This window comes from Budorcas taxicolor, chromosome 12, assembly GCF_023091745.1.
Source record: "Budorcas taxicolor isolate Tak-1 chromosome 12, Takin1.1, whole genome shotgun sequence".
NCBI lineage: Eukaryota > Metazoa > Chordata > Mammalia > Artiodactyla > Bovidae > Budorcas > Budorcas taxicolor.
In genome coordinates, this window is record NC_068921.1 from 69,012,614 (window position 1) to 69,027,850 (window position 15,237).

General features: G+C 42.7%; 1 non-coding gene across 1 annotated transcript; it reads right to left on the reverse strand.

Annotated features, from left to right (window-relative positions):
* Nucleotides 1-826: 826 nt before the first annotated feature.
* LOC128057922 (U2 spliceosomal RNA) lies at nucleotides 827-1,017 on the reverse strand. Its single transcript, XR_008200376.1, has one exon. It is a non-coding gene; the product is annotated as a U2 spliceosomal RNA (small nuclear RNA).
* Between the last annotated feature and the right edge of the window lie 14,220 nt (nucleotides 1,018-15,237).

The window sequence follows — 15,237 nt, forward strand, 5'->3', positions numbered from 1 at the left end:
GTCTTTATCGTGGATGGGAGTCTTTGAGTCACAGACAATATTGGGTGAAAGATAAATGGGACCAGGAAAGGGATGAGTTGCAGCCCAGACGATGGCTGATGTAACCGTCCAGCCCAAAGGACCCCCTTTATTACTAACCCCCAACCTTTTTGGCACCAGGGACTGGTTTTGTGGAAGACAGTTTTTTCAGGGACCGGGGATGGGCAGGGGTATGGTTCCAGGATGATTCAAGCACATCACATTTATTGCACACTTTATTTCTATTATCATTACATCAGTTCCTCCTTCAGATCATCAGGCATTAGATCCCGGGGGGTTGGGGGCCCCTGATGGGGCAAACCAGCGGATGATAAAGGACTATTTCCTCCCACACCCCAACTTTTCTTTATACCTACTGTTATTAGCCTTGCCATTAGTGGTCATGAATTCTTCGTCCCTAAAGCAACATTTAGGATGCTGCTATCTCTGTGTACGAACACCCCCTTCAGTTGCATTTATAATCACTGTCACGGCTGTGGAAAGCTGAGGCAGGAAGGAAGTGTAAATGGTAACTTGCACACACGTGTAACTGAAAGTAATTTAGGACAACCGAAGGAGGAGACACATCGCCAACTTGGTCTGAAGGAAGGACTGGGGTTGGTGTTTGCAGAGATTCATAAAGGACTCCTGTGTATCTCGGTGTGGCTGTTCTTTTGCCCGTGAAGACTAGAGCCGCATCACAAATCTGAAAGCCTGCCTGACAGAGGATTGCTCAACATCTAATCAAGATTTTCAAGAAGAAACTGCACTGAGTCCCCTTACACCATATGTCTTTTTCTTTCTTTTATTTTTTTGCACTGTGGCTGGAGGTACTGCAGTACTAGGTCAATGCATGGAGTGGACAGAGCAAGCTCCTATTCCAACTCCCTGCTCCAAAAATCCATAGAGTACATTGTCCTCAGATAGAAGACGTATCAGATATTAAACAGATAAGAACAGATACTACACTTGATCTTAGCGAAAAGACCAGGAAGTGATACACCATGTACCTATCCATCCGCGTTATGGTGTGTGCTTTTGTGAAGATACACGTATGCTCACCACTCTGATTTCTGCAACTCTGATTTGTGTCATATGCCAGAGAAGTCCTGACAGTGGTATTGATGCTGTATCTTGGTGACAGGGGACAAAGCACTCGACAATCTTAGTCTTACTGGTTTGAGTCGTGACATTCCATTCCGGTGTTCTCACTCAGCAGGAACCAGTAACTCGTTCTCAGAAAGAAAAAAAAAAAAAATCTCTGCTCCATGCTTGTAAAACAAGAAGCCCGTCTAAACTTCCAGCCAAAGAAGATTCATATCCCTTCATGGAATGCTGGAAGCTTTGTGACTGTTGGCTTAAAAGTGTGGTACTAGATAGGAAAACAGCAGCTACTGCTTCTGATATGAGAGAGCTCCAAAGAACCTGTCTTCCAGTGGACATTGCCAAATGGAAAGCAGGGCTCTCACATTACCACTCTGAAAATTCCAAGAAATTCACCACACCAAACCTAACTTCACTCCTACTTCTCTGTAGTAATTGCCACCAAGAAGCCTGATTTGTCCTTCCTTGGCAAATGATGTTAAGGGATATAAAGGTGAAAAGACACAGTTTTCTGGATAATTTTACAAAAACCCTAGCCACGATGTTGGAAAGACATTCTTGCCAAGTCTTCATCCATAGATATTCCTGGTTTCTGTTCTCTTCTGTGTGTTTTGAAGAAGTGTTCAAAGATTCAAGTGGGAGCCAGATTTGCAGTACTTTTCTGAGGCTCTCAAGACACTTTTCAGTCAATATGAACTGGAGTCCTTGTGGAAACCAGTTGAAGTGGTGCCTCAGCTAGGATTGCCAACAGTGTGTTCATGGTCACAAAACATGTATGTGTTAACAACTACTCTATAGAATCCCGGTTCTGAAAAGACAAAAGTCAGTCTCTCAACCTCGCCATCAGGCGTTTCTGAATCATCCTGGTGAGGGTGATCGGTGTCCCCAGACACGACCACTCTGTAGATCGGCTCTTCCTCTGCACTTACGTGGACAATTCTTAATGTGTCCATGATCCTTTTAGTTCTCGGACATCTTTGCCTGTTAAGCCTTCTACATAGGTCAACCCACCCGTCATAGGCAAAGCCCTCAGCTCCCATTTCCCCTGTAGGACTGTCCACAGAGTAACTTCCAGTGCTGATAAGTGGAGAGGAAGCTACTAAGAGATGAGAGGAGCACCTTGCCATGCTGACAAGTAAGAGTTCCTCTAAATTTTTCATTTCCAGTGATCAGTGCCTTGATATTTCCAGGGCCCCCATCCTTTCACTGTGTGTGGGATTGAATGTAGCATTTATTGGCAGGTGAGAGTTGAATCAATGGAGCATACAGTGTGCAGACAGCATGAATTAAGGACTGAAGGTCTCACCTTGGAGCACTGGAAAGAGCTACTTCCTGTCTTGTCTCAGGAATGATGGGTGTATCTCACCAGGTCGTTCAGTGTGCAGTGGTGACGTATTCATTAGTCTGGGAAGGAATTTAAGGATCATTTGCCCAACCCCTCTTGAGGATGCTGGGACTAATAAATGCTACAATCATCCTTCCATATCCAAGGGGGATTGGTTCCAGCTCACCCTACCCCCACTCCCCCGACCCCCCTCAGATACCAATATCCGTGGATGCCCAAGCCCCTTATAGAAAATGTACAGAGTTTGCTCATAACCTATGCACATCTTCCAATACACTTTAAATCCTCTCTAGACTATTTATAAAACTGAATACAATATAAATACTATGTAGATAGTTACTGGCTGAGTGGCAAATTCAAGTTTTTCTTTTTGGAACTTTTCTGAAAATTTTTTCCCCTGAGTATTTTCTATCAATGGTTGGTTGAACTCACAGATATAAGAGCCACTGTCGTCATCTTCCTAAAGCTACCAGTCAGGGACTTCCTTGGTGGTCCAGTGGCCAAGCCTCCACACTCCCAATGCAGGGGGCCCAAGTTCCATCCCTGGTCACAGAACTAGATGCCATGTGCTGCAACTATGAGTTCATAGGGCACAGTCTAAGCTCCCACATGCTGCAATGAGGCCAAAGATCCTGACTGCCGCAACTGAGACCCTGCGCAGCCAAACACAAATAAATAAATATTAAAAATAGCAAAGCTACCAGCTCTCTGAGGAGACCATGACCAAAAAAGCAGGACTCTGACTTTGCCTGAGTCTCTTTTCACTAGCTGACTAGGCAATCTGTCTTTATCAGGAATCATGACTTATCAACTGGGCTTCCCTGGTGGCTCAGACGGTAAAGCATCTGCCTACAATGTGGGAGATCCGAGTTCGATCCCGGGGTCAGGAAGATCCCCTGGAGAAGGAAATGGCAACCCACTCAGTACTCTTGCCTGGAAAATCCCATGGACTGAGAAGCCTGGTAGGCTACAGCCCATGGGGTTGCAAAGAGTTGGACACGACTGAGCGACTTCACTTTCACTTTATGACTTCTCAAAATCAGACCTTGCTAGTAGCTTTTTAAATCAATCTTTCTGAAGCTTTTGATAATTTATTTTTGGTCAGTGGGTCAGGAAAATGAGTTGCAATCCTCTCTCCTCCAGCTCTCTGATCTAACAGCATCTTGTGGTGTGGCACTTCCCTTCCTGTCACTGTCTCGATTAAGAGGCTTTTGCATTCAAGCATCCACTGTTCATGAATCAAAATTGAAGCTAAGGAAATCATTCCAGCTTATCATGGCTTCCTTTTCTGAAACCCAAAAGTATTTGGATGGTTGTCCAGTACGCCTTAATCTGAGTTGAATTATGTTCCCCCAAAAGATGCTGAAGTCCTAGTCCACAGAATCTGTGAATGTAGCCTTATTTGGAAATAGGTTCTTTGCAGATAATCAAGATGAGGTCATTAGGGTGGGCTTTATTCCGTTTTTTTTTTTTTTTTTTTTGCTTCATATGCAACTATTCCCTATTGTTGTTTAGCCGCCAAGTCGTGTCCAACTCTTTTGTGACTGCATGGACTGTAGCCAGCCATGGCTACAGTCTCTGTCCATGGGATTTTCCAGGCAAGAACACTGGAGTGTCCTTATAAAAGGGGGAACTTTGGGCAGGAAGCGGGTGTGAGGACACAAGAAGGATGCCAAGTTAAGACAGAGGATTGGCATGATTCATCTACAAGCCAAGGAAAGCCAGCGATGTCTGGCAAACCACCAGAAGCCAGGGGGTCAGGCCTGGGGCAGATCCTCCCTCACAGCCTCTGAGGAACCAAACCTGCCGACAGCTTGATCTCAGGCTTCCAGCCTCCAGACTGTGAGACAATATATTTCTACTGTTCGAGTAACCCAGTCTGTAACTCTGTTGCTGCAGCTTTAGGAAGTTAATATATCTCCCAAAAGAAATATGAAATGCAGATTTCTTTTTGTGGGTTACTTCATATGTGTTTGGTCTTGTCTTTTGCTGAAGGCAGTCTTGAGGTTACTGGCCTTAAATGTATTTGCAGAAAGGCACCCTAGATACCCTTGGTGTGATGTGAAAGTACGGATGTGAGAGTTGGACCATGAAGAAGGCTGAGCGCCGAAAAAATTGATGCTTTTGAGTTGTGGCACTAGAGAAGACTCATGAGAGTCCTGTGGATAGCAAGGAGATTAAACCAGTCAATGCTAAAGGAAATCAACCATGAATATTCATTGGAAGGACTGCTGCTGATTCTGGAGCTCCAACACTTTGGCCACCTGATTCGAAGACCTGACTCATTGGAAAGCACCCTGATGCTGGGGAAAATTGAAGATAAAAGAAGAAGAGGGTGGCAGAAGATGAGATGGTCAGATAGCATCACTGACTCAGTGAGGATGAATGTGCCCAAACTCCGGGAAATAGTGAAGGACAGGGAAGCTTAGCATGCTGCAGTCCATGGTATGGAAAAGAGTCAGACACGACTTAGCTGCTGAACAACAATCCTTGGTGATCTTAAAAGGAAATGAGATTTGTAACCCTTAGTTTGTAACTATTTAAACTCTATTCTCCAGGGAGTCTTTGACTTTCCAGTATTATTTCCTCTTTATTTCTAAATAGGACTCATCAAGTATCCCTAGGATTTGTCACTGTGCTTGGTTTTTAACTTGATAGACCCTCAATGCCTGATTTACTTAGTACACTTAATAAGGCTCTATTTGACCTTCTGTGTTAAAGTGCTAGAAAACACTTTGTGTAGCACACAGGAAGCTTGTCTAATACTGAGTGAGTGAATTACGGAAGAGGCATATATGCGCACGTAAGACAGGCCTGGAGACTTTGTGGCGGCTAGAGTTGACATCACTGAATTTTAGTTCTTTGCAGAGTAGAGACGGCTTTGTTCTTTGCAGAGTTTTCTGTTATTTTCTAGAATATTTCAGGGTTGGGGCAAAGACTTTGTGATATTATTTAATTATATATGGAGAAAAGCTACCCGCTAAATATTAATGAATTGGGAACATATGATCAACTTTTTGACACTCGTACATGCTTTTAGGGGAGTGAGGGAAAGATGGCAGTGGAGGTTGTATAGTGATGTAATTTCTAACACCAGGTGGAAAATTGTAAAACAGAAGCTAGCGTGTTTACTTCACTCAGAGATCTAAGACCAAAGCATATGCTACTCAGAGAGGTTTATGGAAAACTACCTAAAGGGACTGAAATCGACAGCATTTAACAGGCAAGAGTTGAATCACGTGCCTCGACGGGACACCTCACTGGCCAGTGCAATAGGTTTCCCTGGAGAACATCTTTCAGGACCCCCTGCATGTGCCATGACAGGCCCGGCCGATTCAGGCTGAAATAGCCAAGAGGAAAGCAGAGATTGAACATACACGGGCTTCATCCGCCAAAGCCTTATTAAAGCTTGTCTTTCAAAAAAAATAAGCAAATCTTTCTGGAATTAACAGCTCATATATTTCCTGAGAATCTTTCTTGGGTTTTTTTTTTTTTTTTAATAGTAATTGAAAAATGATATTACATTGAAATTTAGCCTCTGGTTAGTGTACTGCAAAAACTTTGCTTTAGGCAAGATAGAAAGCATGAAATATGATACCTACAGGTCATGCAGGGGCCTGGGGCTCTTGGCTCTCCTATCTCAACTCATCCACTGCCCTTCCATGCCTCCTGTCAGCCACCTGACCTCCTCCTCCCAGGAGGTAACAGCCTGGCCCATCTCAAGGCCTTCCCACTGGCTTTGGGCTCAGGTGCCCACCTGGGATTGCCAGATAAGAGACCCAGTCAAGTTCAGATTTCAGAGAAACAACAAATACTTTCTTTGTGGAAATCTGTTCCAAGTATTGCAAACTTCTACTAAAAAAATTACTTGTTTATTGAAAGCCTCACTTCACTCTCACCTGGCTGCCTCAGGTTCATCCTTCAGGTGATTTAAATGTCACTTCCTCAAAGATACCCCCTCTAGGCACCAGATAAGGTAGGTTATTCTATTTTTCCCCTCCAGACCACCAAATTCACCCTCACCTCATCTACATTGCTCCGTAACTAGATTTTTATTTTTGTGTTTATTTGATTCAAGCCTGTCTTCGCCACGAAGGCAGGGATTTTTGCCTCTTGTCTGCTGTAATAATGTCCAGTGCCTGGCCCTTATTAGACAATAAATATTGAATCATTGAATGGATGAATGAATAAATGAATGGGGAAGGAAAAGTTAAACTGAGACAATGCCCTTGTCTTGCCTTCCTTCTAATTTGTTTAATAGAATAGCTAATGGTTTAAACAGGTTTACAGAGAAAAATGAGATTCTTCAGGAAGTAAATGTAATTTTCACAGAGTATGTTGAGAGTAGGGTTGAAGTACTTCAGATCATGTCGTGTGTAATTACATGTTAGAAAGTAGATGTTCAAAGTATTATATATGAACCAGGGCTTCATCTCATTCAAATAATTTTGCTAATAGATCTGCTGTTTGTTCTAAGGTAGACTTCTGAATAGAAAGGCTATTAGCTCCAATTCAGTTGTTAAAATGGTCAAATTGAAACCATCACCATTTCTATCCATTCACTGGAGAGTGAGCTGCAAATAGCTCGTTCAGTTGGACATGTAAACCCATCTAGGAAGTGGCAAAATGTGTCTTATACAAGAATTTTTGAAAAAGAAAATAGTCGTAATATTTCATGGAAAATGTCAGCTTCTCCTCAGCTACAAGAACTAAGTAACCAAAATGGCTCGTGCTTTTAGAGAAAATAGCTTCAAAATCATGTGTACAAAAAAAACAGCAAAGATTTTCTCATAGTGCCGGTAGCTCTAGCAAGATGCATATTTTCTAATTAAGAGTCCAAGATCAAGTTCTGACTGTTTTGTGGGGTTTTTTCCTTCTTAATGACTCGTTACTAAATATTGGATTGTGGTTGTTGCTTGAAGAACAGTTTCAGAACTGACAGGTTAGGGTTGGATCAACTCAGAGGAAATGAAGAGAATGGTTGGACCAACAGTTTTGATGGGATATTGGCATGAGTTTAATTTACTGGAGGATGGTTCAATTTCACTTCTTCTTAGCTTTGTAGCCATGTGACTAGGACTGTAAATTGGATATCATTCAACAGTTCCCATTTACATATTCCCCCTTTTTAAAATAATACCACAACCAGCTGTCAGTTAAATAAAAATCTCTTATTTTAATCCATTTTTACAGGATAATGGCTTTATCACTGACTCTACCCATCTTATAGTTTTTGGATAATATCACAAACTTATACAGTAAAAGATAGAAATGCATGTATCTAAAATTTCCAAACACATTTACTTTACTTTTTTTAAAGCTATCAACCTCCATTCAGTGTAATTCTTGAAGGAAATAGGAGTAAGGAAAAATTATGAACATATGTCACAAATAATTGCTGAATATTTTTATATAGTGTTATATATATACAACAATACACATATATACAAAAGATAGCAGTTATACTTGGCATACAACATATATGGTAAATAGCACATAAGGTATACCAAAAAGTACTAACAAGATTGGATTAGCAGAAACTAACATAACGTTGTAAATCAACTATATACCAATAAAAATTAATTTTAAAAAAGAAAAAGTTAGATCATGTTTAAGCCACAATCTGTGATCCATCTAGTTAAAATATGCAGAATCCCAAACATGTATTTCTATTTTCTATTCAGTTCATTTCAGTTGCTTGGTCATGTCCGACTCTTTGCAACCCCATGGACTGCAGCACGCCAGGCCTCCCTGTCCATCACCAACTCCCGGAGTTTACTCAAACTCATCTCCATAGAGTTGGTGATGCCATCCAACCATTTCATCCTCTGACGTCCCCTTCTCCTGCCTTCAATCTTTCCCAGCATCAGGGTCTTTTCGAATGAGTCAGCTCTTCACATCAGGTGGCCAAAGTATTGGAGTTTCAGCTTCAGCATCAGTCCTTCCAATGAATACTCAGGACTGATTTTCTTTAGGATTTTCTATTACTATGCTTTAAATAGGACAGAATTGCATTTTTTCCAAATATTCATCCAAAATGCATTGACATTGATATGGTGGTTCTGTGTTTTTTAATTCACTTGAACAAGCTGGTCCAAAATTCCAAAAAGAACTTAAAAAAATTGCACCCACTTGCTTAGCAGAAGCTGTTGAGTTTGCTTATGTGTAATGCTTTGTTCCAATTTTGTGGAAACAGTTGTGGAATCTCCAGGGCCTTTTACTTAATCACAAGTTGGCTCAGTGGTAAAGAATCCGCCTGCCAAGCATGAGACACAGGTTTGATCCCTGGGTGGGGAAGATCCCCTAGAGAAGGGAATGGCTACCCACTCTAGTATTCTTGCCTGGAGAATCCCATGGACAGAGGAGCCTGGTGGGCTACAGTCCATGTTGTCACAAAAGAATCAGACATCACAACTAGCAAGCAACAGCAAAGTGGCCTGTAGACAGAAAAAATTAAGTCATACATAGAGGCAGAAAGTCTTTAGGACTACACAATATTTTTCACATTTTTAAAACCAGACAGTTCAACTGTTTATAAAATGACCTCAAAGCAAATCATCATACTTTTAGGAATGTGATGGAAGGTGTTATCCTGTCTGCCACCCAGAACACGCTGACATTGGCCTGGTATCACAGGAGCATTGACAAGATCAGCCTGACATTTCTGGGTCCCCATCTTTGTCACCACAGTAAGTGGCTTTGGGCTCAGGATTCCACGTGTCTTTTCTCTCCGAGTTGCAGGAGATAAATGGAAGTCTTCTTTCAGCCGTTGTGGCGACCTGAAGGACATGTTCTTTGAGCTTTGCTTTGTAACTTTTAACATCCATTTACTTTTTTTAGTTAGTAAGTCCAAGGACCAAATTAGGTGAAGTACTTGGTAGTGCTTGTTCAAGGAAGTTGAGGACCATTGACATAAGTGTTCTCTAAAAAATCAATAGTTGAGATGTGTCTCCACATAAGATGTAAGCAACTCAGAGGAGGGGAGTGTGGAGTGTGTGTGTCTTTGTGATTGAGATGAAGTTTCTATGTATGTCATCTATGTTCAGCAGACAGGTACTTTCACACAGAGAAAACTCTTTAACCTCATGATGAGGACACATTTTTCTTTGCAAATTAACAAATACATTTAATGTGAAAAGTGTTACTGTTTTTGCTGAAATTACACAGCTGCTGGCAAAATGAATAGATGCTGACTTTTAAAAATCTTATTTAGTGATTAACAATACATTCATATGGTTTGAAAACAAACAACATAGTATATAATGAAAGGCCTCCTTTCTGTCCCCTTGCACCCTATTCTCACCCACTCATCCATGCCTCTTTCGTTTTTCTTCCCAAGTTTTGAAAGTGTTCCTTATATTTGAAAAATGTATCAGTGCTTTTGAAAATACATTAGTCTCTCAGTCGTATCCGACTGTTTGTGACCCCATAGACTGTAGCCCATCAAGCTCCTCTGTCCATGGGATTTTCCAGACAAGAATACTGAAGTGGGTTGCCATTCCCTCCTCCACGGGATACTCCCCACCCAGGGGATCGAACCTTGGTCTCCTGCATTGCAGGCTTTGAAAATATGTGAAATCCTAAATTGTGATACAAAGTATTGGTTGGATTTTTAAATTTCCTGACTCAGCCTTTTGACTTCTGAGTTATAATTCTTTGTTAAAATATTTAAAATTATATACCTGTGTGAACTTAAAGTAATCCTTTTCAAAGGGAAGTGAAACGAATCAAGTTGGGCTTGTTTTATTTGGAAAGTATTGAAGTGGGATTTCCACTAGGTGGCACTCATGTGCCTGGAGGTCAGGGAGCAGTCACCCTCCCCCCCATCTTCAGACACAGTTTGCTAATTAGCACAGTTGCTATGGAGACTTCCAAGGTCACACAGAGGGAAAGCCCTCCTTATTTTTTCCCCTCTAAAGAATGAGTGTCCTGCTCATATTTCTGCTCTATGCGCTATGGATGACCTTCCAAGTGGAGTAAAATTCTTGTGGTCTTCTCTTTACACTGGGAGGTTATGTTATATGAAGTTTGTACACAGATGAGACAGGATCATGACAACTGTTACTTTGATCTGGGAAAAAAACCCTGGGTGAGTTGAATTTTTTTTATAGAGAAATTCCCTATAGAACAAAAATGATCTGGAAAGTGACTGGTAGGTCTCTCGGGATCTTAATGTCCATCCAATAACCAAAAGCTTTTAAACACACTTTACTGATATTATCTCTCTTTAGCATTGGTATAGCCTCTCTGCTATGGAGGGATCAAAGTGCATGAGGCATTCTGATTTCACACCCTCCAGGAATCAAGTAGAGCATTATAGATGTGTGTATAATAGTAATAGTAATCTGGGCATTTCATTTGCCACTCAACCCTGTCACAAAGTCAAAGAGATGAGCAGCAGGCAATAGGAGGAGGAAAAAAGAAACTTATGCTAAGATAGAAGAAAGCTAGGAATACACTCATTAACTTTTTAAAAATATTTATTTATTTGGCTACCTTGGGTCCTAGTTCCAGTGTGTGGGATCTTTAGTTGGGACATGTAAGCTCTTAGTTGTGGCATGTGGGATCTAGTTCCCTGACCAGGGATCGAACCCGGGCCCCCAACAGTGGTCGCATAGAGTCTTAGCCACTCGACCACCAGGGAAGTCCTGCACTAGTTAACTTTTTATTAGATGTATTTGATTCTGCAATTAAGTAGTTTCTTGTGCATTAATTTATCAGCCATTTGTTGCCCATTTATTGTGCCTGGCTCTGTGCTGGTTGCCATGCACATAAAGATAGATTAAATTAAAACTGTGTTTCAAGCCTGATGAGAAAGTGAACTTTCATCCAGAATCCTTTCTTAATCAAACTCCTGTCTTCCTTACAGGAATTACTCTGACTCAGCCATGTATCATTTTATACACCGCTCTCTTCTACTTTCTCTCATCTGCATCAAAATCTCACTCAAATTTACCTCTTTTAAAACACCGTCTAAGAATCCACCTGCAATGCAGGAGACGTGGGTTCCGTCCCTGCACTGGGAAGATCTCTTGGAGGAGGGCATGGCAACCCACTCCAGTATTCTTGCCTGGAGAATCCATGGACAGAGAAGCCTGGAGGGGTGGGAGGGGCGGCTAGAGTCCTTGGGGTCGCAAAGAGTTGGACATGACTGAGCAACTAAGCATAGCACAGGACACCTAGCACAGATCACTTCCTTAAGCCACATACTATGTTACATTTGTCATTTGTAGAAGTGTTTATATGTCACCTTAACCTGGAGATAGGTCACGTGAGTGTCAGTTCACCTGCTCAGAATGATTTCAAGCTCTTGAAAACCATGTCTTCTGGGTCTCTTGCACACATAATATGACCTCAGGTCTCATTGACTGAAATACCATTTTTGATGTTTTATTAGGAGAAACAAACAAAAGCCCGCATAAGACCCTTTGGGGAACATGAGACTAGTGGGTCAGAGGGCATCATCTCATCCTTGGGGGCTCCTTCAAGTGACAGCTGTCCAGTGGGACACAGATGACATAGGAAGGCTTCAGGCTAGTGCCCAGTTCATGCCAACTGTAGAGCGCCTCTGGCTTTTAGAAGTAGTGCTAATGCCCAAGTGGCCCAGATTCTTGTTCCCCAGTGAAATGTGTTTAAAGAGAAGTAAGAGGGTTGGGGAGATAGAAAAAAGAAAAGAAAAAGAAGACCCAACACCCTCAACTATCTGGTACTGCTTTCCTTATGAAGTTTTTGGGGTTTTTTGTTTGTTTGTTTGTTTGTTTGTTTGACAGTTCTTTCCCCAAAGTGGGAGGAAAGTGAGAGAAGACAGGAAAGAGGCATTCTTTTCTCAAATGACTCTAAGGAAAATTTTCCCTCCCGTGATGCTGGCAGGTGAGATCTGAGTGCCCATTCTCGGGACTCCGTGGAGTCAAGAAGAGCTCTTCATCCCTGGGGGATACCATGAGTCAAGGTGAAGCAGTGGAGGGAAAAGCCCTTGAAATGAAATGCACTCCTGGCTGCAGAGAGCAGGGAAGATACTGTAGGGTTGTTTTCTTTGAAAGCACCAAAGCCTCTTCATACTGTTCATGGGGTTCTCAAGGCAAGAATATTCATTGGAAGGACTGATGCTGAAGCTGAAGCTCCAATACTTTGGTCACCTCATGTGAAGAGCCGACTCATTGGAAAAGATCCTGATGCTGGGAAAGATTGGAGGCAAAAAGAGAAGGGAAAGACAGAGGATGAGATGGTTGGATGGCATCACTTCTCAATGGACATTAAGTTTGAGCAAACCCTGGGAGATGGTGAAGGGCAGGGAAGCCTGGCATATCACAATCCATGGGGTTGCAAAGACTTGGACATGACTTAGCTACTGAACAACAACAAAGCCTCTTCAGGACAAGCTATCGATATTGTGATCCGAGCTGAAATGCAATAGAAAATCCAAAGAACTACCTAACGCTTCTCCATGCCTGGTGGACTGTGTCTTCCTCGGGCGAGTGTAGCAAAGAAGGGCAGAGATATACAGTTCTGAACATGATTGTGCCTGCTTCCGCTTCAACCTCTTCCATTCTTCAACTATGCATGAGGGTCTCCTCCACTGTCTTCTTTAGTCCTCATAGATGGAGAGGAGTGCAGTCTTTCCTTGCAAATGATTTCCCCAGCATTTCTCTTCCCTTATTATATCTCTCTGGGCTTGGTTGAATTTAACTGAGCACACGTCCACACCAAGTGAATTCCTTTTATAATCGGATATGCCAGACATGCATAGGGATTGATCACAACGGATACACTATAACAGTAATTTCCTTTGGCCATCAAACTGCAAATATCTTAAAACCAAATCCCATCATAATTGGTGTTTACTGGGGATGACAGGCAGTAAGTGGTGGTGTGATTGTAATGAACGAAGTGAAAGTCACTCAGTCGTGTCCGACTCTTTGTGAACTCATGGACTATACAGTCCATGGAAATCTCCAGGCCAGAATACTGAAGTGGGTAGCCGTTCCCTTCTCCAGGGGATCTTCCTGACCCAGGAATCAAACCCAGTTCTCTCAAATTGCAGGCAGATTCTTTACTAGCTGAGCCACAAGTGAAAGTAGTAGTAAAGTCACTCAGTCGTGTCCGACTCTTTGCGACCCCATGGACTATAGCCTACCAGGCTCCTCAGTCCGTGGAATTTTCCAGGCAAGAGTACTGGAGTGCGGTGCCATTTCCTTCTCCACAAGTGAAGCCCAATTCTAATGAGAGGCAGATGTAAACATGTATCTGGAACTATTCCTGATCTTAAGACACATATTGTCAAAGTAGGGGCCTCCTAGATGGCTCAGCTTTAAAGAATCTGCCTGCCAGTATAGAAGATGCAGAGAACGCAGGTTCGATCCCTGGGTCGGGAAGATCCCCTGGAGAAGGAAATGGCAACCCACTCCAGTTTTCTTGCCTGGAAAACCCCATGGACAAAGGAGCCTGGCAAGCTGCAGTCCATGGAGTCTCAAAGAGTTGGACACAACTGAGCATGCCCACAGTCAAAGCAGAACTAAATAATGCCTTGTGGTAGGCTGTGACTCGAGGCACTGGGTGTTCTAGAAACTTTGAGGAAGACTTAGTTACCCAGGTAAGTGAAGTCACTCAGCCATGTCCGACTCTTTGCGACCCCATGGACTGTAGCCTACCAGGCTCCTCCCTCCATGGGATTCTCCAGGCAAGAGTACTGGAGTGGGTTGCCATTTCCTTCTCCAGGGGATCTTCCCAAAAGGCAGGAGAACTTGGCCTGAGCCTCAAAAAATGAACACAGATCTCAGTGACAGGCTGGAAAAATCATTCCAGGTGGATGAACGGTGTGACGAGACTGGTTTTAGTGGCATCTACAAAGACTGTGGGGAAATAGTGGGCAAGAAACTGGAAACATGGATTGAGGCCAGACAGTGGAAGGAAACTAAGGCGCTTGGACTTTATCCTGGTGGTAATGAAGAGATAATGAAGATTTTTAATTAAGGGTTTGGCATGATTAAATGGTGTTTTAGGGAGATTACTGTGGCAGCGGTGAATTGAAGGGGGAGAAACAAGTAGGCGATTAGTTAGGAGACTATTATAATCACCCAGGCTTGAAGCAGCAGGGGTCTGGAGGCAATGGGAATTGAAAGAAAGGGTGGAGTGTGAGAGATAGTGCAAGGGAATGTCCAACACGCCTTGAGGACTCCTGAGTCTTCAGGACAAAAGGAAGGAAAGTGGCTGTGAGCACCAAATCAGGGAATCGGGGGGGGGGGGGGGGGGGGGGGGGGGGAGCCATTTAGTAGAAGAGGGAAGGTTGGAGCACTGACTTAGCCGAGCCTGGTGGTGTCTACAAACGTTCAAATTCAGGTGTCCAGCCAGTGGGTGGAGCGGCAACACGGGGTGGCTCAGGAGAGCAGCCAGGCTAGGGACCTGACTTTTCTCTTTTATTGATTCAATCTGACTTCTTTCTCCAGAAAGCACTGAAATTTAATGCCTAAGCAATTAGGATAGACAGTGTGTCTTATAGGATGTGTGCCTACATATCAATAGGAAGGAAGAATTAGGTCATTCTTTGAATATTTTAAACGTCTGGGAAAGCACTTTTTAAATAAATCACCCAAATATTTCAAATGAATATTTTTTTTAAAGCTAAATTTCCCAGATAATATTCCCAAATGTTCACAGTTCTTCCTTCAGGGAGGCTCAACCTTAGCATCTAATAGAGTTCAATTACGGAGTAATTTCCATGTTGAACGTGGTGGTGATTGCGCTATCTGCGTGGAGCTGTGTAGCAGCTCTGT